Source organism: Myxine glutinosa, chromosome 1 (assembly GCF_964187855.1).
Source record: "Myxine glutinosa chromosome 1, kmMyxGlut1.1, whole genome shotgun sequence".
Taxonomy (NCBI): domain Eukaryota; kingdom Metazoa; phylum Chordata; class Myxini; order Myxiniformes; family Myxinidae; genus Myxine; species Myxine glutinosa.
The window spans coordinates 46,819,963-46,846,218 of NC_136261.1; the positions used below are offsets into that span (position 1 = coordinate 46,819,963).

At 45.9% G+C, this 26,256-nt stretch overlaps 1 long non-coding RNA gene across 1 annotated transcript in view; it reads left to right on the forward strand.

Moving 5' to 3' along the window:
- The window catches only part of LOC137423475 (uncharacterized), a 35,039-nt gene extending 19,546 nt beyond the window's left edge, over window positions 1-15,493 (forward strand). Inside the window, exon 2 of the long non-coding RNA XR_010983719.2 lies at window positions 14,161-15,493. This is a non-coding gene — a long non-coding RNA (uncharacterized LOC137423475). The remainder of the gene's footprint in view (window positions 1-14,160) is intronic.
- The last annotated feature ends 10,763 nt before the right edge of the window (window positions 15,494-26,256 follow it).

A 26,256-nucleotide genomic window follows, 5' to 3' on the forward strand; every position in this document is an offset into this window, starting at 1 on the left:
GAGCTGTTGGGTTTGACTGGGTAAGGTGGGAACAGAGAGAGATGGGTTTGGGACACAAGATTTTGAGGCAAACACAGAGTTTAGGCATTCTGCTTTGTCACGTGCGGTGTCAACTGTGTCGCCATTTGAGGTAAGGGAGGGGATGGAGGGAGGGGATGGCACTCCTGAGGGTTGACACACACTTGTTCTGCACATGGTGGAAGGAACTGCGATTACCTTCAGTTGGATTTGCCTTCCAAGAGGCACAGGCAAGTTGTTTCAGGGCAACTGCCTCATCACAAGATTCAGTGTACCATGGACGGGAGGAAGGGTAAGACAACTGAAGACGAGATGGGATAAATCTGTGCATGAGAGACAGCAGTTTGCTTTGGAAGAATTCCCAGGAAGAATTGATGTCAGAGGCAGTAGAGATGGGAGACCAGTCCAGATGATTGATGGCTGCTTGCAGCCCGTGCCAGTCGGCCTGAGTGAAATGCCAGACTCGTCGACGCTGAGGAGGCTCTCTGAGAATGGCCAGAGAGATGTCCACTTTGACCAGCACATGATCAGAAGAACCGATTGGAGCAGAAGAAGAGCAGCAGACATTTGCAGGGAAGTTTGTCATAACCAAGTCTAGAAGAGAAGATACTCCATTGACTGAGATCCGGGTCGGGAAATTGACAGATTGTGTCAGTCCCAATGAGTCACAGAAGTCCTTTGCTGAGGTGCCATGGCTGGTGAGAGAGGAACCCACACCCAGCCAGCTGGCATGATGACAGTTGAAGTCGCCACATATGAGGGAGATAGAGTTGGGATGAGTTGATAGAAGTTGGTCCATGTTGTCAGACAGCGACATGTAAATGGAGTCATCACTGTTCACATCACATCACTGTTCAGGGACTTTTGGGTCTTTGGGGTCTTTAAGGGTCTTCGGGATCCTTAAGTGTCTTCAGCGTCTTTTGGGTCTTCAGTGTATTTTAGGATCTTTAGGGTCTTTTGGGTCTTGAGGTTTTTTGGGGGGTCTTTGGGGTCTTTTAGGTCTTTTGAGTCTTTAAGGGTGTTTGGTTTTTTTTTGGTCTTCAGGGTCTTTTAGGATCTTTGTGGTCATTTGGGTCCTCAGGATATTTTGGCTCCTCGGGGTCTTTTGTGTATTTGTGGTCTTTTGTGTCTTTGGGATATTTAAGGGTCTTTTTGGAGTATTTTGGGTCTTCAGTCTTTTGGGTTATTGGGTCCTCTAGGTCTTTTGGGTTCTCTGGGTCTTCTGGGTCCTTTGTGTTTTTGGGGTCTTAGAAGTCTTTCGGAGTCGTTGGGGTCTACAAAGGTTAAAGGGGTCTCAGCAGTATAAAGAGTCGAAAGGTACATTCCAATTGTACATAATTAATAGACAGGATTCAAACGACATTGACACAGTACGTAACTAATAAACATGGAGTCACACGGCTAAATAGACGGACAGCTTCATGGACAGACGGATGGCTTCACCAACCGTATTTTTTGGTTTTATATATTTCGATATATTGATAGATATAGACAGATTGGCTGAATATATATTTTTCAATTTCCTGTACATGTGCAAACCAACAACTCTGAGCATATACACCACATGCACAACAAAAATTAATATAACTCGAGATTGCATGAAGAACAATGATTTTAATCCTCCTCATGCACTGTCTGGACCGAATAGCTCTGAAATGAGGTATCATTCAGCCTTGTACATGCTGTGGTTATGACGTTTATCCCGATCAGACACAATCAGGCAACTTGCATATATATATTGTCGTGTTCCTTGCGATTAAAATCTGTCCAAGGAACGAATAGCCGAACAAGATGTTACTCCGAGGCGTTCAGTTCAAAAAATACAGTGGAGTATACACGTGGGGAAACAAAAGGGAGGGGGAGAGACCGGAGCGCTTACCTTCACAGTCCCATCGGCAGTCTCCAAACCCTGCAATAAATTAACTCAAACAAAAACTGAATTAAAATGTACAAAAATAACAGGTTTATTAAATAAAATGCCGGTACAAAGAAAATGCGCAATAAACTAAATTCCTAACTTGAGGGACCCTCCACACCAGACCCAAACACAACAACAACAACAACAACAACAACATGCATTTTAAAGGCCATTTTCCCTGCTAGAGCGGGGGTTAGCCCCAAACACAGAAAACGGGAAATATAATGATGTAAAAATAAAAGGTGTATTTTTATTGCACTTAGCTCAACTCGGTCGGTGCGTCTCGCCAGGAATCGTCAAAGTCGTCTCAGGCCTTCACGGTAAAATGCGCTCGCCCCTCCTCACAGTGCGTGGGTGGCAAAAAACAGACCTCACTGTGTGTCGCGCTCACTCCGGGCCTTGTGCGCGAATCAAATGGGCCACGCCTGTCCACTCGCCGTTCCTTCTTGGAAACCCACGGCTCCCAGTCCATGGCTCTTCCTCCTCACGACCAACAGCAAGATGTCAGCACATGGCCACCCGCGATGTGAAGCAAAATCAGAGAAAGGCCAGAAGGGCGTTAATGCGGAGAGAGATAAAAATGCGAGATCGTTCCCCAACAAAGTTCAAAACGAGCAGGCGCAAGAGGGAATTGGTCAGAGCAAGGAGCCAAGGAGGAGAGACCAGAGAATACCCGCTAGTGCGTCAAGCCAAGAAGAAGAGTGAAGAAGAAGCCCAAATATGCCCGCGAGCACGTTCTTTTATCACCCAGGCTCTGACCGATTGTCTGGTTATATTTGTCTGATTGTACCAATTATATATATATTGTTGCGGATATGAGGATTGCATTTTTTTGATTGTGTGTATTGTGGTGGTAAATTGTTGTGTAACATTGGTTGGATATGGCCCCTCCTGCCTCCGGAGTTGTGAAAGGTAAAAAGGGCGTCCCGGTAGTTATTCCATGAAACACCATATTGAAGGACCCGATAAAACCCTTGTTCAGTAGCTTATATCTTATTATGTGTTTTAGAGTAAGGCCTTGTCTTCCATTAGAATAATACTCCATTGCACCGAATCAATTAAGAATAGCTCCCCTTCAATACTTCCATTTCCCAGCCAAACTCTCCATCTGCAGGTAAAGCAGTTCACAAGCGTGGGGTGCACGCCCTCTCATTTCGCTGCTATAGTGAATATGTGCTCCGTGCTCTGTTTGAACAGGAGGGGTGGGGTCGCCCGGGAGAGGCAAGCCCAGGGCGCGCCACGAAGGGCGGGGCTGTTCAGCCCCATGCCCAAATAAGGAAACAAGCCCGTGGCTCACCACGAGGGGCGTGCCGTCGGCGCCATGCCCAAATAAGGAGACAAGCCCGTGGGATTACCATACAAGGTCATGAAACAGAGCACGGGGGAGAGGGCGTGTCAGTCCCGCGCTGGAGAGAAGTGAGAGGAAGGGAATATGAGCTGAGCTGCATGGAGAGGTACACGGCAAAGAAAGGGTCCAAGAGAAACCAGAGGAACTTTTACGAACGAGTTGCAAAGAGATACGGCAGATGAGTCCAGCCCCGTTTCAACCAGCCGCGTGAAGCCCTGACGGGGCAGCGAGTGACCCTGCTGGCGTGCGCTGTAAAGCCGAATACCAGGAGCTGCCGGCGTGCGCTGTAAAGCCGAATACCAGGAGCTGCCGGCGTGCGCTGTAAAGCGGAATACAAGGAGCTGCCGGCGTGCGCTGTAAAGCAGAATACCAGGAGCTGCCGGCGTGCACTGTAAAGCCGAATACCAGGAGCTGCCAGCGTGCGCTGTAAAGCCAAATACCAGGAGCTGCCGGCGTGCGCTGTAAAGCGGAATACAAGGAGCTGCCGGCTCCCCGCTTCCCGCCCGGAGTGGACCTGCTCGCTGTGCCCTGTGATCCCACCTGCTCATCCTTTCCAGCCATTCCTGCCTGCAAGTTCCCCATTTGCGTACGTGAGTTTGTTTTGTTCGTGCTGTCCTGGGTAGTAACTAAGTCTGTATAAGCTAGTAATTTTCACTGTGTCACCTGCGTTTTCATGTCCGCTGTAAATACCCATGACTGCTCTTTTTGCTTATGTGTGTGTAAATAATAATAAACCCCGTTACTCTTCTGTACGTCTTCTTCTCCTTCCTCTTTGCATTCGTCGTCTTAGTCTTTTCCATATTGAGTATCTGTGGCGCGATACGGCCAACGTCTGGGTGAATCGGGTTTAGTCGGGGAACAACTGTTCGGCCGCGGAGCCTCCGCTCGGCAAACATACCATCCTTAACCGCGGACCGTAACAATTGGTGTCTGGGAGTGAGATTTGGGGCCCGAACCAAATTTTTAAAACATCTAGAAAAAATTTGGTCAAAATTTGGAGCGGCCGAAATTTGTTTTGTTTTTAAAGAAAAACCCGAATTTTGAAATCGCGCCATGGCTGGTCAAGGCGATCGGATGCAGGTGGGTGAGCTAGAGGAGGGGTTAGGAGTAACCCAGGATCAGAGGGACGAAGTAGTGGAGAACATTGGCAATGTGGTTGAGGAGGTTTCAGGCGCGCAAAATGGCGTCCTCGCGCACGTGGTTGAAGGGGCACAAAATGGCTCCTCGCACATGGCGGCGAGAGCCGCGCCCTCTGTACCAACGGTTGAAGAAATGCAATCATTTATGGCTGGAATGGAGGCCCTTCTGGCCGAGATGAGGGTGCGATTCAAAAAGGACTTGGGGAGCCGGATGGATGCTCAGGGTGAGCGATTGGAGGCAATAATAAGCGAAATGAGGGCCGATAATGAGGGACTGGCGAGGGACAGGGTCGCATATGAAGTAAGGGAAGCGGAGAGGGACAGAGACCGCGGGTTGGGCGAGCAGGTCCCACGGGTGCACGAGAAGATAACGCGGGTCGAGAAGCGCTGGTTGAGCGAAGCGGAGGAAAGCGCGGGTACAATGACGGGGGTAGAAATCGCGACACGGGGTATGGAGCAGCCGGCGACCGCTGAGGTAGAAGAGGGTGTTTTATTAAAGCCAACGGTCGTCGAGGGGAACAAAGACAAAGCAGTAGTGGGTACAATTAAAATTGAAGAGACGACGGGGGTAGCCCGGGAATTGCAGGGAGAAATGGAAAATGTGCAAGGTCTGTGCTCAACTCATAATGGTGTGCTCACTAACCAAATAAAGAGTTTGCAGGTGCGCGTGGAGAAAAGGATCCCCCAGGTGAGCCATGCTGTATATTGTGCGGGTAGATTTTGTAAGAGGATGTTTGGCGACAAAAGAATTTTCGCGCGCTTGGGATCGAGGAAGCATCTGGGCGTTGGTGAAGGGTCCCGTGTGAGTGGAAATGGCACGCGTGTGGAAAAAAAGTGTGCGTCAAGGGGTGAGCGTGTTACGAAGCACGAGTGTGATACCGAGTGCGAGCGAGAATGCACGTCGGGGTGTACGGAGTGTGACACAGGGAGTGAGAGCAATAAAAAGTGTGCGTCAAGTGGTGAGCGTGTTACGAAGCGCGAGTGTGATACCGAGTGCGAGCGAGAATGCACGTCGGGGTGTACGGAGTGTGACACGGAGAGTAGGGTGGTGGTGGAACGTGTGCGAGGAAGCACACCTGAGTTGGTGGTAGCGCGAGTGTGGGAGAGCCCATCTGAGTGCATTAGTGGGTGGATGCAAGAGTGCACGCCCATGGTGAGTGTTACGGAGGACGTAACGGAGGAGAGGTGTGGACCGAAGTGTGCGAACGGCGAGTGTGCGAACAGCGAGTGTGCGAGAGAGGGGTGGTGTGTAACAGGGAGAGCGTTGGTGGAATGTACGGACGGCGTTGTAGCACCGAGCTCGGTGAGGGTGAAAGGGGTAGCGTATGCGTGTGAGCATGCAGGTGAAGCATCGACGGTAACCGGGTTAGCGGTTAGAGCGACGGATAGCCGATGCGAGCACTCGGGGCGCGGTGTGCTTTGTTGGATGCGAGGCCCGGCGCGGATCGAAGCTGCGTCGTTTCTCTTCGAAGCGTCGTTGCTGATTCGGGCTTGGCACCGCCCTGCACGGTCGAGTCCGGGCCTTGGCGGGCGAGGCGACCGGTGCGGTTCAAGGGCGAGTGGGAGGAAGCGGAACGGTGCCCCCTCGCGGGGACGGGGTTCCGATCGGGCGAGCCTCGGCCATCGGGCCCGGGACCGCAAGGTACCGTGCCGAGATGGTGCGTGGAATCTCGGCCCGACCAAACCACCTCCCTTGAACCGAAAGCCGGACGGATTCAACCTGCAGGCGACCAAACCACCCGAATTCATTGCTCGGCTTTGCGAAGCCGAGTTTAATTATGTCATGACGCACCGAGGCTAGGATATAGCGGACTGTGATGATGGTGATGATAGTGATAGTGATTTGATATGAAATTTAGAATAGTGGGTAGAATTGGCAGTAATTGGAAAATTTTTGATTTGTGGAAATTGGACGAGCAAAATTTATAGTAAGAGATGCCCCATGTGATGGGATGGCCAATCCACCATCCCTCACAGCGGGGGGCAAAGGAGCACTAGTCTTATGGGGTTGATGGCAGTGAAAACTAGCCCGGGTGGGTTAGGATATATAATGTGTAGGGCCCTAGAGATTGACATTAGGTAACGTTAAGGTTAGTTAGTGACAATGACACCTGTAGTGGGGACGCAGGTAGATTAGTGTGGATGATAATGACGAGGGAGCGCAATAGTTTAAAGGGGCGACTGGGAAGCGCAAGTTTCAGAGGGGAGTAGTTAGCTGAGATGATGCCGTGTGTTTGAGGATAGAAGTGTATTGTGAAAAGTGTGAGGAACAGGTGTGATTGCACAGGTGTGCAACTGGGCAGGTGGATGGAGCAGTGTTTGAGTGAGAGAAGGTGAATGTGCGTTGTGTTGACCAAATGGTCCAGGAAGGAAGGAGGCTGCAGGTGGCACCAGGTGTGAGTGCACAGGTGTGCACCAACAGGTGTGTGGAATACATGGAGTGTGGAATATATGGAGGATTGGAATGGATGGTCGTGGAGTGAGTATGGTGAAACTATGGAGTGGAGTGGATGGTGCGAAGGTGTGAATGGGGGAAGGATGGACCCCCATCATGAATACCCGGGGCAGGTAGTGTAAGTGTTAGGTAGAGGGTATAGGTAAATTGTGGTTGGATATTGGCATCTGTGGTGCGTGGTGGAAGAATGGTATTTGGATGGGTGCATTAGTGTTGTGGAAATGGCTGGGCGTGTAGCCTGTTAGTGTGTGTAGTTGGTTTGGGCACTCCACCACTGTGAGGATGTCGGCCAGGTGAGGCCGCAGGTGGGCTCTGGGAGCCGGTTGTTGTGGATGGGGCCCGAGGATCCGGAGGAGGGACCCGGGTAGCCCAGTGCCAGAGGGCACCAAGGGGTGACAGAGCCAGGAGGGGCCTTCCCCAGTTAGTTAGGTTAGGGTGAGGAACTAGGTAAGCTCGGGTGGCAACTACAGTGGTGGAGGTGTGCAGGTGGGTAGACCTGCTGGGAGAGCTACACGTCTCAGCCGAGAAATTGTGCAAGGGCACCGGGAGATGAATCGGGGGAGTGAGACCCCAAATTGAGAAGCACCACAGTTTGGTCAATGAGAATTGGTTTTTAGAACCCATAGTGTAAGTGGCCAATGGATTGGCAGGGAAAGACCCCGGGTAGTGTAAAGTGTGTTAAAGTCATTTACAGGGTAGATAGGATGAAGGATCTCCTCGCACCATCTACATCCACTCACCTGAGGTGACAGGTACTCCGCACCATGCCATGTTATATTATTTTTGGTGCAAATGTTTTGGATTGTGAGACGCATCATGACGTGGGTGTGACATTGTGCTTTGTTGTTCCATCTCTTCCTCCTTATGAGGATTGATGATGAATTGGGTGATGGCAAATTTTGAAGTAGAGGGATTGTGAAGACGAATTTGGTATAGGGGAAATATGGGGAAGACGTGACGGTAGCGACGGATTGGTAATGTGTAGATTTTGTACATATGGGGTAAGGGCAAGGGTAGTGTAGGTGACAGGGGGGTGACGTACGGTAGGGACGAGCTTTCTCACTTCGCCCTCCGTACGCATTTCACCTTGCATCGCCTTATTGATGTGTACCCTTGTGACCTTACCCCACGCTCATCTGGCTTGTCCCCCTTTTGTCTCCCACATGACCTTTCCGCCATTGGGCGCTTAGGGGAGCGTGCGTGAGTCCGCCATTGTGCGCCCGGAACTCCCAGAACCAGCTGTCTGCATCGATGCACCACATTATGGACCACATGTCTGTGGCCGAGCACCACTGATGGACCCCATGGGTTGGGGCATGGCCCCTCTGCTGGAACCGGCCATGAGGGCCCGAAATCTTGCTGGCGGACCTTGGCCACAGGGCACCGATGCCCCACAGGTGAACCACACTAGTCGGCCCTGTGGGCCATAAATAAAAAAGGACAAATTGGGTGCATTTCATTTTCAGTTCAAATAGGCCGCCAGTAAGAAAATGAAAGAAAAAGACAACATCTGGAAGAAAATAATAATAGCCAGCAGAGGGAGCCGAAGAGCAAGAGATCACCTGCAGGGTTAGGGGTTGTTGATTTATTTTTATTCATGAACATTGATGAACTATGGTGACTGCACCGATGGGTGCTTGAGGGTGTATTGGTGCGTTTTGGGTGCTTTCATGGTGCATTGATGCAGAGCAGACTGTCTCCCCCCCCCCCCCCCCCCCCCCCCAGAAAGAACAATCACAGGTCCTGGGTTAGTTTTGTAAATAAAGGTAGTATCAATTGTAAATAATGCTCCCCACCGTCAGTGTGTAGTTTGAAGACCATTCCGCAATTCGGTTAACTGTGGGCGTGAGTCTGTTAGGCAGGGTGCAATGGAGCAGCGGGACATATTTATCTATGTTTTAAAACTGTCGCACTCAGGGTCAGGTTAAAAGTAGAGGGAACTACACCTACGTGTCACACTAAATTAAAGTTATAGGCCCGGGACGTGCCTAAGAGGAGGAGGGTGCAGTGTTGCGGATATGAGGATTGCATTTTTTTGATTGTGTGTATTGTGGTGGTAAATTGTTGTGTAACATTGGTTGGATATGGCCCCTCCTGCCTCCGGAGTTGTGTAAAGGTAAAAAGGGCGTCCCGGTAGTTATTCCATGAAACACCACATTGAAGGACCCGATAAAACCCTTGTTCGGTAGCTTATACCTTATTATGTGTTTTAGAGTAAGGCCTTGTCTTCTATTAGAATAATACTCCATTGCACCGAATCAATTAAGAATAGCTCCCCTTCAATACTTCCATTTCCCAGCCAAACTCTCCATCTGCAGGTAAAGCAGTTCACAAGCGTGGGGTGCACGCCCTCTCATTTCGCTGCTATAGTGAATATGTGCTCCGTGCTCTGTTTGAACAGGAGGGGCGGGGTCGCCCGGGAGAGGCAAGCCCAGGGCGCGCCACGAAGGGCGGGGCTGTTCAGCCCCATGCCCAAATAAGGAAACAAGCCCGTGGCTCGCCACGAGGGGTGTGCCGTCGGCGCCATGCCCAAATAAGGAGACAAGCCCGTGGGATTACCATACAAGGTCACGAAACAGAGCACGAGGGAGAGGGCGTGTCAGTCCCGCGCTGGAGAGAAGTGAGAGGCAGGGAATACGAGCTGAGCTGCGTGGAGAGGTACACGACAAAGAAAGGGTCCAAGAGAAAGCAGAGGAACTTTTACGAACGAGTTGCAAAGAGATACGGCAGATGAGTCCAGCCCCGTTTCAACCAGCCGCGTGAAGCCCTGACGGGGCAGCGAGTGACCCTTCCGGCGTGCGCTGTAAAGCCGAATACCAGGAGCTGCCGGCGTGCGCTGTAAAGCCGAATACTAGGAGCTGCCGGCGTGCGCTGTAAAGCGGAATACAAGGAGCTGCCGGCTCCCCGCTTCCCGCCCGGAGTGGACTTGCTCGCTGTGCCCTGTGATCCCACCTGCTCATCCTTTCCAGCCATTCCTGCCTGCAAGTTCCCCATTTGCGTACGTGAGTTTGTTTTGTTCGTGCTGTCCTGGGTCGTAACTAAGTCTGTATAAGCTAGTAATTTTCACTGTGTCACCTGCGTTTTCATGTCCGCTGTAAATACCCGTGACTGCTCTTTTTGCTTATGTGTGTGTAAATAATAATAAACCCCGTTACTCTTCTGTACGTCTTCTTCTCCTTCCTCTTTGCATTCGTCGTCTTAGTCTTTTCCATATTGAGTAGCGGTGGCGCGATACGGCCAACGTCTGGGTGAATCGGGTTTAGTCGGGGAACAACTGTTCGGCCGCGGAGCCTCCGCTCGGCAAACATACCATCCTTACCCGCGGACCGTAACAATATGTATATATATATATATATATATATATATATATATATATATATATATATATATATATATATATATATATATATATATATATTGTTACGGAATCGGGCGACGGCACTCCCCTTACCGAGGGGGGGTTTAATCCCCTCGTCTTCTTAAGCTGGCCGCCTCCATTCCTGGACCCACCCCGCTCCTTTGTGGGATAGGATTGGCCAAGGTGATTGGTCAAGGGATTCCCGGACACCTCTGCCAATCCCTCCACAAAGCAGGTGGATGGCCCCGCTCGAATCCCGGACAAGATGGTATTTGCCGAGCGGTTTAGCAATCCGAAATCCGAGCCGTTAGCAATGGACTAACCCGATTATAAGTGGTTCTGCCGAAATCGCGCCATCGGTACTCAATTCGGAAAAGACAAAGACGATCGGACGAGAATGAAAACCAAAGAATAAGGAGGAACAGGTATTTATTAATTAATTATGTACAAAACCAAAGAAGAGAAACGAAAGTCATTTACAGAAGGAGTAGAAGACACAGCGCAATTCCTTAAACTATACAGGCTTAACTTATACCCAGGACAAGATGAACAGAACAAACTCACATACACAAAAGGGGAATTGAAGGCAGGAATAGCGGGAAGGATGAAAAGAGCAGTCGGTCCACAGAACGGGCAGCAGGGTGGTCCGGGGATCGCGGCACGACATCGAGGTCCGCGTGCACGCACTTGTTCTTTGTTCACAACGAAACCCCATTCGTCAGCCTCCTTGCGCGTCTCTCAGTGCTCCTTTCTCATCCGCTTCTGAAGCTCATCTCCTGGTCATGCCTTCTCCTTGCTCGTCTGCGTAAGCAGTCCCTTCTCTTGCTTTTATTGGCCTTGGCCGTATGAAGCCGCCGGACCCGATGACACGCCTGCCTGTTTTCTCACCTCGGCGCTGGTTGGCTGGCAAGGGCTCTTTTGCTCCACCCTTGGTGACGAGGGCTCTCCGGCTCTACCCTTGACGACGAGGGCTCTCTGGCTCCACCCTTTTATGACGAGGTGGGGCCACGCCCTTCTTCCCCGATCCTGGCCTCGTGGGCAATGGAGTTTTGGCGTGAAGAAAACAGCCCAACTGTCACTGGCACTTGGCAGAGGCGATTGGGGAAAATTGAAAAGGGATCTATCTTATTTGATTTGATGCAACGCAGAGTCAACTATTGGGAACAGGTCCTTAACTGAAACACATACTAATGACATAACTATTGAGAGGTCCTATGGTGTCCTACGTGTTGCAATGTGGACTAACTAAGGTGCAATTATTTCAATTAACAGCCAATTAAGGGGAAATGTACACAGGGGTTATTTATAAGGGAATTTACTACTAATTTTACATGTGAAGGTTCTAAAAACCGCAACAATATATATATATATATATATATATATATATATATACATATATATATATACATATATATATCGGTTACTATGCGATTTCATACCATCAGTGGTGAACCGCCATTAAGGTATCCCATCCAGCTATGCTGTACCTTAATGGGAGCGATAAGTACCATCTGCCACATGGCACATTATCTCTGGTATCCACTCATTATATGGAATCGCCTGGATGCAGCCAGGAGCACCAATCCAAATATATCTTCAGTTCTCCAGCTGAAGACAGACAGACGTCAGAGTTACAGACAGACACAGACAGGGTTACGGACAGACGTCAGGGACAGACGTCAGACCCCTCCATGCTTCCGTCCGAAGAACCGGACAGTTCTTCAGTTCTCCAGCGTATGTACATGGCAGTGACACCATTACGTGCGCTCATTGAAAGCTGGAGAACTGAAGATATATTTGGATATATATACAGACTTGGCATTTAATACGGAATATTTTTTTTGTGGGGGTGAACTTACTTTTCAAGATGTCTTAGAACCAAAAGTTCATTGGAATTATGTTGAAATTATTTTAGATTTTGTTAATGTGACCTTTAAAAGAAACAAAAACCACATTTGACATTTCGAAACAAATAAATTGATCCTTGAAAGTGATGGAAACTGATATCGAACTCAATTCATGGACAGTACTGTGTTAAACTTCTGTACGTTTTCCAGAAGTATCTCTTTATTTTGCACATTAGCCAACATTTTTTTAAACAAAAACAAAAGTTAAATTGCGACTGGGATTACGGACAGTAAAATTACAGTTCAGTACTTCTTGTAACCCCCACGAGCATTCAGGAGAGCACGTACACGTTGAGGCATGCTGTTCACGAGATTTGCCAAGGTTTGGACAGGAATCGCTTGCCATGCAGTGACAATAGCCTGCTGCAATTCACGCACAGAGGTCGGCTGCTGTTCCAAGTGGTCGATTTGACGCGTTAATTCTGCCCACAGGTTCTCTATCGGATTCATATCCGGGGACATGGCAGGCCACTCCATATGCTCTACACCACGGTCAGCAAGAAAGTGTTGGATCATGCGAGCACGATGAGGCCGTGCATTGTCATCTTGGAAGACAAAGGTTCCTCGAAAGGCTGCACGAGCAAATGGAAGCAATGTTTCTTCCAGAATGGCCCTGTACTTGAACTGGTTCAGGTTTCCATTCAGAACAACCAGGTCAGTTTTGCCCCCTGCATGAAAAGCAGCCCAAACGGTCACCCCGCCACCTCCAGCTTGGACTCTTGGCACTATACAATCTTTGTTGTAGGCTTCATGCACTTGTCTGTGCACTCGGACGCGGCCATCTTGACGATAGACCAGAAATCTAGACTCGTCACTGAAGATCACGTGATTCCAGTGTCCTGGCTGCTATTGACGGTGCTCTCTGGCCCACTGCAATCGGCGCTGGTGGTGTTGTCTGGTCAGGCGTGGCTTTCTCAGGGGACGCCTGGCACGATAGCCTGCTTGAACCAGTCGTTGGTTGACTAGCCTTCTGGATACAGGCACATTTGTCAGTTGCTGTCACTCAGCCCTAAGCCGATTAGCTGACTTGGTACGGCCATTGCGGACTAACCGGTGCAGCTGGCGATCATCCCTCCTTGTGGTTCTGCGGGGACGTCCTGGCCTCGGTATTGGAGTCGGGACACCCCGCTGAGCATTTCGTTTCAGGATCTTTGACACCTGACCTTGAGTGATGCCATACTGCCGAGCAATAGCACGCTGTTTCATGCCATAATTTCGTAAAGCCACCACTCCTTGACAAACAGCATTGTCGAGTTGACGGACCATCTCCAGAGGAAGCAGCAATAACTTTTGGAAATGTGCAGCAGTTGTTTTCCACTAATACAGAACGCAACAACCCTTGTATACCCGACTGTGAAGCCATTCATCAAATGCACCTGTCCGTACATTTTGCCACGCCACCTGTGATATAATCCTGCTGTTGACTTCTTGCTGCGACAGACAATCAGTGACATGGTTCTTTTAAAAAATAAATCACCAAAGTGTAAAAGAAACTCACTAGATTGATATACTGAGTTAAGAAAGTAAACCCAAGTCAAGAAAAAATATATATTCCATATTAAATGCCAAGTCTGTATATATATATATATGAAAGAGAAGGGTGTGCAGTATATAAGACCCTGTCATTAAGATTTAAGAATGACCTGTCTAACCAGGGAAGCAAATAAGTCAACCACATTGAGTGCACCAGCATCACGAACATGGAGACCACATCTGGAGGGACAAGCAGATTGTCCATAGAAGGACGTTAGTGAGCCAACTGGGGTTTCACCCACAACCTAATAGTGATATGCAGTTATGGAACTAACTATCCTTCCTGAAGTTCAGAATCCAAATCCATAATAATGCTGCGTTCCTCCAGATTCAAACCCACAACTTCTGGGATACCAGTCCAGTATCCTCACAAACAAGTCATCAATGTACATGCCACCAATTATTTATCAAGTAAAATAGCTTCAATTGACCAGTTAGTTGAAATAATTAATTGTTTGTTGTTGTTGTTGTTGTTGCTGTGTAGCCCCGGACAGTTCTCTCGAACAAGACTTCAGCACGGACACAGCCGATCGATCTCGCAGGAGCGACCCAGAGATCCCCCACATCCAGGATGGTGTACCACCACCTTCACGAAGTCAGAGCCATGAAAGATGTCTGTCTGTCCGTCTGTCCGTCTGTCTGTCCGTTCAAAGGTACCGCAAAAATGGCTGAACCGATCGCAACGATATTTTGGGTGGGTAATCCTAGGACCCCTGGAGTAAAATAGGCTATATTGTTTTTCCACTTTTTCCAAGTTTTCCAATTTTCCAATATTCCAGTTTTTCCAAACACGATGGAATAATATTTACCAATATGAACAGTGATGTGGCTTTTGTTGAAATTCTACGTACCAGGGGACAGTAGATCGACTCCTGACGAACTCTTCCTATATAAATGTGTGGCTCTGAAGTAGCATGGCAGCGTATGCAAAGCAACTGAGAAACAGGTGTAGCGGCCGCTTCCGTGTTACAGATTCGGCGAGCACTCTTCACACATAAACGTGCGACTGAGAAAGACGTGTAGCGGCCGCTTCCGTTTTGCAGAATTCAATCTTTTTTCAAAATGTGCGCCATGCACTGTTTAGATTTTGATGATTTGCGTGTGATATGATTCAATGGATGTTTATATGAATCGTTTAAAATAAAAAAGCCTTCAATTTCTGATATTTTGCCTTATTATTTGTGCTTCCCAATTGAAGCCCCGCCCTTAGGGCGGGTAACATTGCTAGTATGAATAATGCAATACTCGCTGAGGATCTGGAAAACTATGCACTCAGCAAATTCTTTATATGCATGTATCTTCCCTTTGCGATTAAAATCAGATTTACATTCATCTACTTTGACTCTCCTCCCTGCTGGGACCTGCAGTAAAATGATTGCCAGATGGTGCCAGATGGTGCCAGATGAACACTTTACCCAAGGGAATATCCCAAGCGGTAACTGTTCGAAAACACATATTTCAGTTTGACATCTCAAAGCATACCTACTGGATCTCATGGCTTGCATGATGAGAACCAGATGTTGTGGGGCCAGAAGAACGACCTCTAGTAAACCCCTCCATGCTCTTAGGCCTCTCCCGGGGAACTTCAAAGGACTTGGCTCTTATATAAGAGAAAACGCTGAGAGATAATTTCAGAGGACTTAACTGATTTGCTGTGTTATGTTGTGTATTATGTGCTGTAATTTTTTTACAATCAAGTTGAGCTTTTCCATGGAACTCTGCTCAACTCTTGTATGCTTATGTATTGTGTGAGGTAAATCCATGCTTTATCAAGCCAAGTTTCTTCTCCAATAAGTAATAAATCTCTCAAACCTAAAGGAAGATGTCTGGACATTGCTTAGACAAGCACACCTCTTCTCATCTTCAACACCTTGCTGCTCTGACAAAATCCGGGCAGCAGAGAAGAATGGGGAGGATTTGCCCCCCGACCTGCTTTGAGGGGTAGAACCACCGCAAAGTGAAATGGCATCCTCGATAGTTGTTAAATGTGTGTGTTTCTGCAGTCGGTGGACAAAGAGGGACGTGGGGGGGGGGGGGCGGGGTAGTCAAAAAATGGCAAAAAGAGATAGAGATCAGACTGGAAATGAGGAGCAACCACAATGCGGCCTGCAGGTCAGCCAGCCAACCTTTTTTGAGCAATGTCAGCCCATCGCTTGGGAATTAAATATTTGATGTAAAGAAGTTTGTTGAGTCACCAGATGAACAACTTGGTACGTTAACGAATTAATCTGAACATCTTGAAGTGGCTAAATATGGCTGGATGGGTTTGAGGGTAAAGGAGTAGCAGCTTAAACCCGAATCTTATCCAGGTTCCTTCTGATGACTCCATCTTTGCTCTTTACTTCTTCTGGTTCCTTCTGATGACTCCTATGCAGTATTAGGTTTTTCCATTTCATATTGTATCCTTGAGGTTGGACCAAATCTTAAGAAAGCTGAAATTCTTTCATTGGTGGTAAACTATTTCATTGAGGAGAAGCATTTGATAAATTAGCATTCCAATTGTTAACAGGTAAGAAGTCTGAAAGTATTAGATTGCAAAAATTGGTTGTTAAAGTTGCAGTTAAAATAAAAGAGAGAAGTTCACTGAACTGGAGATCCAAGAAAGAGAAAGGGATAAAGAACTGGAGATCCAGGAAAGAGAAAGGGTTAAAGAACTGGAGATCCAGGAAAGAGAAAGGGTTAAAGAACTGGAGATCCAGGAAAGAGAAAGGATTAAAGAACTGGAGATCCAGGAAAGAGAAAGGATTAAAGTACTGGAGATCCAGGAAAGAGAAAGGATTAAAGAACTGGAGATCCAGGAAAGAGAAAGGGTTAAAGTACTGGTGATCCAGGAAAGAGAAATGGTTAAAGTACTGGTGATCCAGGAAAGAGAAAGGGTTAAAGAACTGGAGATCCTGGAAAGAGAAAGGGTTAAAGTACTGGAGATCCAGGAAAGAGAAAGGGTTAAAGTACTGGAGATCCTGGAAAGAGAAAGGGTTAAAGTACTGGTGATCCAGGAAAGAGAAAGGGTTAAAGTACTGGTGATCCAGGAAAGAGAAAGGGTTAAAGTACTGGTGATCCAGGAAAGAGAAAGGGTTAAAGTACTGGTGATCCAGGAAAGAGAAAGGGTTAAAGAACTGGTGATCCAGGAAAGAGAAAGGATTAAAGAACTGGAGATCCTGGAAAGATAAAGGGTTAAAGTACTGGTGATCCAGGAAAGAGAAAGGATTAAAGAACTGGAGATCCTGGAAAGATAAAGGGTTAAAGTACTGATGATCCAGGAAAGAGAAAGGGTTAAAGTACTGGTGATTCAGGAAAGAGAAAGGGTTAAAGAACTGGAGATCCAGGAAAGATAAAGGGTTAAAGTACTGGAGATCCTGGAAAGATAAAGGGTTAAAGTACTGGAGATCCTGGAAAGAGAAAGGGTTAAAGAACTGGAGATCTAGGAAAGAGAAAGGGTTAAAGTACTGGAGATCCTGGAAAGAGAAAGGGTTAAAGAACTGGAGATCCTGGAAAGAGAAAGGGTTAAAGAACTGGTGATCCAGGAAAGAGAAAGGGTTAAAGAACTGGTGATTCAGGAAAGAGAAAGGGTTAAAGAACTGGAGATCCAGGAAAGATAAAGGGTTAAAGTACTGGAGATCCTGGAAAGATAAAGGGTTAAAGTACTGGAGATCCTGGAAAGATAAAGGGTTAAAGAACTGGAGATCCTGGAAAGAGAAAGGGTTAAAGAACTGGTGATCCAGGAAAGAGAAAGGGTTAAAGAACTGGTGATCCAGGATAGAGAAAGGGTTAAAGAACTGGAGATCCAGGAAAGAGAAAGGGTTAAAGAACTGGTGATCCAGGAAAGAGAAAGGGTTAAACAACTGGTGATCCAGGAAGGAGAAAGGGTTAAAGAACTGGTGATCCAGGAAAGATAAAGGGTTAAAGAACTGGAGATCCTGGAAAGAGAAAGGGTTAAAGAACTGGAGATCCTGGAAAGAGAAAGGGTTAAAGAACTGGAGATCCTGGAAAGAGAAAGGGTGAAAGAACTGGAGATCCTGGAAAGAGAAAGGGTTAAAGAACTGGAGATCCTGGAAAGAGAAAGGGTGAAAGAACTGGAGATCCTGGAAAGAGAAAGGGTTAAAGAACTGGAGATCCTGGAAAGAGAAAGGGTGAAAGAACTGGAGATCCTGGAAAGAGAAAGGGTTAAAGAACTGGAGATCCTGGAAAGAGAAAGGGTGAAAGAACTGGAGATCCAGGAAAGAGAAAGGGTTAAAGAACTGGAGATCCTGGAAAGAGAAAGGGTGAAAGAACTGGAGATCCTGGAAAGAGAAAGGGTTAAAGAACTGGAGATCCAGGAAAGAGAAAGGGTTAAAGAACTGGAGATCCAGGAAAGAGAAGGGGTTAAAGAACTGGAGATCCTGGAAAGAGAAAGGGTTAAAGTACTGGAGATCCAGGAAAGAGAAAGGGTTAAAGAACTGGAGATCCTGGAAAGAGAAAGGGTTAAAGTACTGGTGATCCAGGAAAGAGAAAGGGTTAAAGAACTGGAGATCCAGGAAAGAGAAAGGGTTAAAGAACTGGAGATCCAGGAAAGAGAAAGGGTTAAAGAACTGGAGATCCTGGAAAGAGAAAGGGTGAAAGAACTGGAGATCCAGGAAAGAGAAAGGGTTAAAGAACTGGAGATCCAGGAAAGAGAAAGGGTTAAAGAACTGGAGATCCTGGAAAGAGAAAGGGTTAAAGTACTGGTGATCCAGGAAAGAGAAAGGGTTAAAGAACTGGAGATCCAGGAAAGAGAAAGGGTTAAAGAACTGGAGATCCTGGAAAGAGAAAGGGTTAAAGAACTGGAGATCCAGGAAAGAGAAAGGGTCAAAGAACTGGAGATCCAGGAAAGAGAAAGGGTTAAAGAACTGGAGATCCTGGAAAGAGAAAGGGTTAAAGAACTGGAGATCCAGGAAAGAGAAAGGGTTAAAGTACTGGTGATCCTGGAAAGAGAAAGGGTTAAAGAACTGGAGATCCAGGAAAGAGAAAGGGTTAAAGAACTGGAGATCCAGGAAAGAGAAAGGATTAAAGTACTGGTGATCCTGGAAAGAGAAAGGGTTAAAGAACTGGTGATCCAGGAAAGAGAAAGGGTTAAAGAACTGGAGATCCAGGAAAGAGAAAGGGTTAAAGAACTGGAGATCCAGGAAAGAGAAAGGATTAAAGTACTGGTGATCCTGGAAAGAGAAAGGGTTAAAGAACTGGAGATCCAGGAAAGAGAAAGGGTTAAAGAACTGGAGATCCAGGAAAGAGAAAGGATTAAAGAACTGGAGATCCTGGAAAGAGAAAGGGTTAAAGAACTGGAGATCCAGGAAAGAGAAAGGGTTAAAGAACTGGAGATCCAGGAAAGAGAAAGGATTAAAGAACTGGAGATCCAGGAAAGAGAAAGGGTTAAAGAACTGGTGATCCTGGAAAGAGAAAGGGTTAAAGTACTGGTGATCAAGGAAAGAGAAAGGGTTAAAGTACTGGTGATCCAGGAAAGTCAAAGGGTTAAAGTACTGGAGATCCTGGAAAGACAAAGGGTTAAAGTACTGGTGATCCAGGAAAGAGAAAGGATTAAAGTACTGGAGATCCTGGAAAGACAAAGGGTTAAAGTACTGGAGATCCTGGAAAGACAAAGGGTTAAAGTACTGGAGATCCTGGAAAGACAAAGGGTTAAAGTACTGGAGATCCTGGAAAGACAAAGGGTTAAAGTACTGGAGATCCTGTAAAGACAAAGGGTTAAAGTACTAGAGATCCTGGAAAGACAAAGGGTTAAAGTACTGGAGATCCTGGAAAGACAAAGGGTTAAAGTACTGGAGATCCTGGAAAGACAAAGGGTTAAAGTACTAGAGATCCTGGAAAGACAAAGGGTTAAAGTACTGGAGATCCTGGAAAGACAAAGGGTTAAAGTACTAGAGATCCTGGAAAGACAAAGGGTTAAAGTACTGGAGATCCTGGAAAGAGAAAGGGTTAAAGAACTGGAGATCCGGGAAAGACAAAGGGTTAAAGTACTGGAGATCCTGGAAAGACAAAGGGTTAAAGTACTGGAGATCCTGGAAAGACAAAGGGTTAAAGTACTGGAGATCCTGGAAAGACAAAGAGTTAAAGTACTGGAGATCCTGGAAAGACAAAGGGTTAAAGTACTGGAGATCCAGGAAAGAGAAAGGGTTAAAGAACTGGAGATCCAGGAAAGAGAAAGGGTAAAAGAACTGGTGATCCTGGAAAGAGAAAGGGTTAAAGTACTGGTGATCAAGGAAAGAGAAAGGGTTAAAGTACTGGTGATCCAGGAAAGACAAAGGGTTAAAGTACTGGAGATCCTGGAAAGACAAAGGGGTAAAGTACTGGTGATCCAGGAAAGAGAAAGGATTAAAGTACTGGAGATCCTGGAAAGACAAAGGGTTAAAGTACTGGAGATCCTGGAAAGACAAAGGGTTAAAGTACTGGAGATCCTGGAAAGACAAAGGGTTAAAGTACTGGAGATCCTGGAAAGACAAAGGGTTAAAGTACTGGAGATCCTGGAAAGACAAAGGGTTAAAGTACTAGAGATCCTGGAAAGACAAAGGGTTAAAGTACTGGAGATCCTGGAAAGACAAAGGGTTAAAGTACTGGTGATCCAGGAAATAGAAAGGATTAAAGTACTGGAGATCCTGGAAAGACAAAGGGTTAAAGTACTGGAGATCCTGGAAAGACAAAGGGTTAAAGTACTGGAGATCCTGGAAAGACAAAGGGTTAAAGTACTGGAGATCCTGGAAAGACAAAGGGTTAAAGTACTGGAGATCCTGGAAAGACAAAGGGTTAAAATACTAGAGATCCTGGAAAGACAAAGGGTTAAAGTACTGGAGATCCTGGAAAGACAAAGGGTTAAAGTACTGGAGATCCTGGAAAGAGAAAGGGTTAAAGAACTGGAGATCCAGGAAAGAGAAAGGGTTAAAGAACTGGAGATTCAGGAAAGATAAAGGGTTAAAGTACTGGAGATCCAGGAAAGATAAAGGGTTAAAGTACTGGAGATCCTGGAAAGAGAAAGGGTTAAAGTACTGGTGATCCAGGAAAGATAAAGGGTTAAAGTACTGAAGATCCTGGAAAGAGAAAGGGTTAAAGAACTGGTGATCCAGGAAAGAGAAAGGATTAAAGTACTGGAGATCCTGGAAAGAGAAATGGTTAAAGAACTGGTGATCCAGGAAAGATAAAGGGTTAAAGTACTGAAGATCCTGGAAAGAGAAAGGGTTAAAGAACTGGAGATCCTGGAAAGAGAAAGGGTTAAAGTACTGGAGATCCTGGAAAGAGAAAGGGTTAAAGAACTGGTGATCCAGGAAAGAGAAAGGATTAAAGTACTGGAGATCCCGGAAAGAGAAAGGGTTAAAGTACTGGAGATCCTGGAAAGAGAAAGGGTTAAAGTACTTGTGATCCAGGAAAGAGAAAGGGTTAAAGAACTGGAGATCCCGGAAAGAGAAAGGGTTAAAGAACTGGAGATCCTGGAAAGAGAAAGGATTAAAGAACTGGTGATCCAGGAAAGAGAAAGGATTAAAGTACTGGAGATCCTGGAAAGAGAAAGGGTTAAAGTATTGGAGATCCTGGAAAGAGAAAGGGTTAAAGTACTTGTGATCCAGGAAAGAGAAAGGGTTAAAGAACTGGAGATCCCGGAAAGAGAAAGGGTTAAAGAACTGGAGATCCTGGAAAGAGAAAGGATTAAAGTACTGGAGATCCAGGAAAGAGAAAGGATTAAAGAACTGGAGATCCAGGAAAGAGAAAGGGTTAAAGTACTGGTGATCCTGGAAAGACAAAGGGTTAAAGTACTGGTGATCCAGGAAAGAGAAAGGATTAAAGTACTGGAGATCCTGGAAAGACAAAGGGTTAAAGTACTGGTGATCCAGGAAAGACAAAAGGTTAAAGTACTGGAGATCCTGGAAAGACAAAGGGGTAATGTACTGCTGATCCAGGAAAGAGAAAGGATTAAAGTACTGGAGTTCCTGGAAAGACAAAGGGTTAAAGTACTGGAGATCCTGGAAAGACAAAGGGTTAAAGTACTGGAGATCCTGGAAAGACAAAGGGTTAAAGTACTGGAGATCCTGGAAAGACAAAGGGTTAAAGTACTGGAGATCCTGGAAAGACAAAGGGTTAAAGTACTGGAGATCCTGGAAAGACAAAGGGTTAAAGTACTAGAGATCCTGGAAAGATAAAGGGTTAAAGAACTGGAGATCCGGGAAAGATAAAGGGTTAAAGAACTGGAGATCCAGGAAGGAGAAAGGGTTAAAGAACTGGTGATCCAGGAAAGAGAAAGGGTTAAAGTACTGGAGATCCAGGAAAGATAAAGGGTTAAAGTACTGGTGATCCAGGAAAGATAAAGGGTTAAAGTACTGGAGATCCTGGAAAGAGAAAGGGTTAAAGAACTGCAGATCCAGGAAAGAGAAAGGATTAAAGTACTGGAGATCCTGGAAAGAGAAAGGGTTAAAGTACTGGTGATCCAGGAAAGATAAAGGGTTAAAGTACTGGAGATCCTGGAAAGAGAAAGGGTTAAAGAACTGGTGATCCAGGAAAGAGAAAGGATTAAAGTACTGGAGATCCAGGAAAGATAAAGGGTTAAAGTACTTGTGATCCAGGAAAGAGAAAGGGTTAAAGAACTGGAGATCCAGGAAAGAGAAAGGGTTAAAGAACTGGAGATCCTGGAAAGAGAAAGGATTAAAGTACTGGAGATCCTGGAAAGAGAAAGGGTTAAAGAACTGGTGATCCAGGAAAGAGAAAGGATTAAAGTACTGGAGATCCTGGAAAGAGAAAGGGTTAAAGTACTTGTGATCCAGGAAAGAGAAAGGGTTAAAGAACTGGAGATCCAGGAAAGAGAAAGGGTTAAAGAACTGGAGATCCCGGAAAGAGAAAGGGTTAAAGAACTGGAGATCCTGGAAAGAGAAAGGATTAAAGTACTGGAGATCCAGGAAAGAGAAAGGGTTAAAGAACTGGTGATCCAGGAAAGAGAAAGGGTTAAAGTACTGGAGATCCTGGAAAGAGAAAGGGTTAAAGATCTGGTGATCCAGGAAAGAGAAAGGATTAAAGTACTGGAGATCCTGGAAAGAGAAAGGGTTAAAGTACTTGTGATCCAGGAAAGAGAAAGGGTTAAAGAACTGGAGATCCCGGAAAGAGAAAGGGTTAAAGAACTGGAGATCCTGGAAAGAGAAAGGATTAAAGTACTGGAGATCCAGGAAAGAGAAAGGGTTAAAGAACTGGTGATCCAGGAAAGAGAAAGGGTTAAAGAACTGGAGATCCTGGAAAGAGAAAGGATTAAAGTACTGGAGTTCCAGGAAAGAGAAAGGGTTAAAGAACTGGTGATCCAGGAAAGAGAAAGGGTTAAAGTACTGGAGATCCAGGAAAGCGAAAGGGTTAAAGAACTGGAGATCCTGGAAAGAGAAAGGGTTAAAGAACTGGAGATCCTGGAAAGAGAAAGGGTTAAAGTACTGGTGATCCAGGAAAGAGAAAGGGTTAAAGAACTGGAGATCCAGGAAAGCGAAAGGGTTAAAGAACTGGAGATCCTGGAAAGAGAAAGGGTTAAAGTACTGGTGATCCAGGAAAGAGAAAGGGTTAAAGTACTGGTGATCCAGGAAAGAGAAGGGTTAAAGTACTGGTGATCCAGGAAAGAGAAAGGGTTAAAGTACTGGTGATCCAGGAAAGAGAAAGGGTTAAAGAACTGGTGATCCAGGAAAGAGAAAGGATTAAAGAACTGGAGATCCTGGAAAGATAAAGGGTTAAAGTACTGGTGATCCAGGAAAGAGAAAGGATTAAAGAACTGGAGATCCTGGAAAGATAAAGGGTTAAAGTACTGATGATCCAGGAAAGAGAAAGGGTTAAAGTACTGGTGATTCAGGAAAGAGAAAGGGTTAAAGAACTGGAGATCCAGGAAAGATAAAGGGTTAAAGTACTGGAGATCCTGGAAAGATAAAGGGTTAAAGTACTGGAGATCCTGGAAAGAGAAAGGGTTAAAGAACTGGAGATCTAGGAAAGAGAAAGGGTTAAAGTACTGGAGATCCTGGAAAGAGAAAGGGTTAAAGAACTGGAGATCCTGGAAAGAGAAAGGGTTAAAGAACTGGTGATCCAGGAAAGAGAAAGGGTTAAAGAACTGGTGATTCAGGAAAGAGAAAGGGTTAAAGAACTGGAGATCCAGGAAAGATAAAGGGTTAAAGTACTGGAGATCCTGGAAAGATAAAGGGTTAAAGTACTGGAGATCCTGGAAAGATAAAGGGTTAAAGAACTGGAGATCCTGGAAAGAGAAAGGGTTAAAGAACTGGTGATCCAGGAAAGAGAAAGGGTTAAAGAACTGGTGATCCAGGATAGAGAAAGGGTTAAAGAACTGGAGATCCAGGAAAGAGAAAGGGTTAAAGAACTGGTGATCCAGGAAAGAGAAAGGGTTAAACAACTGGTGATCCAGGAAGGAGAAAGGGTTAAAGAACTGGTGATCCAGGAAAGATAAAGGGTTAAAGAACTGGAGATCCTGGAAAGAGAAAGGGTTAAAGAACTGGAGATCCTGGAAAGAGAAAGGGTTAAAGAACTGGAGATCCTGGAAAGAGAAAGGGTGAAAGAACTGGAGATCCTGGAAAGAGAAAGGGTTAAAGAACTGGAGATCCTGGAAAGAGAAAGGGTGAAAGAACTGGAGATCCTGGAAAGAGAAAGGGTTAAAGAACTGGAGATCCTGGAAAGAGAAAGGGTGAAAGAACTGGAGATCCTGGAAAGAGAAAGGGTTAAAGAACTGGAGATCCTGGAAAGAGAAAGGGTGAAAGAACTGGAGATCCAGGAAAGAGAAAGGGTTAAAGAACTGGAGATCCTGGAAAGAGAAAGGGTGAAAGAACTGGAGATCCTGGAAAGAGAAAGGGTTAAAGAACTGGAGATCCAGGAAAGAGAAAGGGTTAAAGAACTGGAGATCCAGGAAAGAGAAGGGGTTAAAGAACTGGAGATCCTGGAAAGAGAAAGGGTTAAAGTACTGGAGATCCAGGAAAGAGAAAGGGTTAAAGAACTGGAGATCCTGGAAAGAGAAAGGGTTAAAGTACTGGTGATCCAGGAAAGAGAAAGGGTTAAAGAACTGGAGATCCAGGAAAGAGAAAGGGTTAAAGAACTGGAGATCCAGGAAAGAGAAAGGGTTAAAGAACTGGAGATCCTGGAAAGAGAAAGGGTGAAAGAACTGGAGATCCAGGAAAGAGAAAGGGTTAAAGAACTGGAGATCCAGGAAAGAGAAAGGGTTAAAGAACTGGAGATCCTGGAAAGAGAAAGGGTTAAAGTACTGGTGATCCAGGAAAGAGAAAGGGTTAAAGAACTGGAGATCCAGGAAAGAGAAAGGGTTAAAGAACTGGAGATCCTGGAAAGAGAAAGGGTTAAAGAACTGGAGATCCAGGAAAGAGAAAGGGTCAAAGAACTGGAGATCCAGGAAAGAGAAAGGGTTAAAGAACTGGAGATCCTGGAAAGAGAAAGGGTTAAAGAACTGGAGATCCAGGAAAGAGAAAGGGTTAAAGTACTGGTGATCCTGGAAAGAGAAAGGGTTAAAGAACTGGAGATCCAGGAAAGAGAAAGGGTTAAAGAACTGGAGATCCAGGAAAGAGAAAGGATTAAAGTACTGGTGATCCTGGAAAGAGAAAGGGTTAAAGAACTGGTGATCCAGGAAAGAGAAAGGGTTAAAGAACTGGAGATCCAGGAAAGAGAAAGGGTTAAAGAACTGGAGATCCAGGAAAGAGAAAGGATTAAAGTACTGGTGATCCTGGAAAGAGAAAGGGTTAAAGAACTGGAGATCCAGGAAAGAGAAAGGGTTAAAGAACTGGAGATCCAGGAAAGAGAAAGGATTAAAGAACTGGAGATCCTGGAAAGAGAAAGGGTTAAAGAACTGGAGATCCAGGAAAGAGAAAGGGTTAAAGAACTGGAGATCCAGGAAAGAGAAAGGATTAAAGAACTGGAGATCCAGGAAAGAGAAAGGGTTAAAGAACTGGTGATCCTGGAAAGAGAAAGGGTTAAAGTACTGGTGATCAAGGAAAGAGAAAGGGTTAAAGTACTGGTGATCCAGGAAAGTCAAAGGGTTAAAGTACTGGAGATCCTGGAAAGACAAAGGGTTAAAGTACTGGTGATCCAGGAAAGAGAAAGGATTAAAGTACTGGAGATCCTGGAAAGACAAAGGGTTAAAGTACTGGAGATCCTGGAAAGACAAAGGGTTAAAGTACTGGAGATCCTGGAAAGACAAAGGGTTAAAGTACTGGAGATCCTGGAAAGACAAAGGGTTAAAGTACTGGAGATCCTGGAAAGACAAAGGGTTAAAGTACTAGAGATCCTGGAAAGACAAAGGGTTAAAGTACTGGAGATCCTGGAAAGACAAAGGGTTAAAGTACTGGAGATCCTGGAAAGACAAAGGGTTAAAGTACTAGAGATCCTGGAAAGACAAAGGGTTAAAGTACTGGAGATCCTGGAAAGACAAAGGGTTAAAGTACTAGAGATCCTGGAAAGACAAAGGGTTAAAGTACTGGAGATCCTGGAAAGAGAAAGGGTTAAAGAACTGGAGATCCGGGAAAGACAAAGGGTTAAAGTACTGGAGATCCTGGAAAGACAAAGGGTTAAAGTACTGGAGATCCTGGAAAGACAAAGGGTT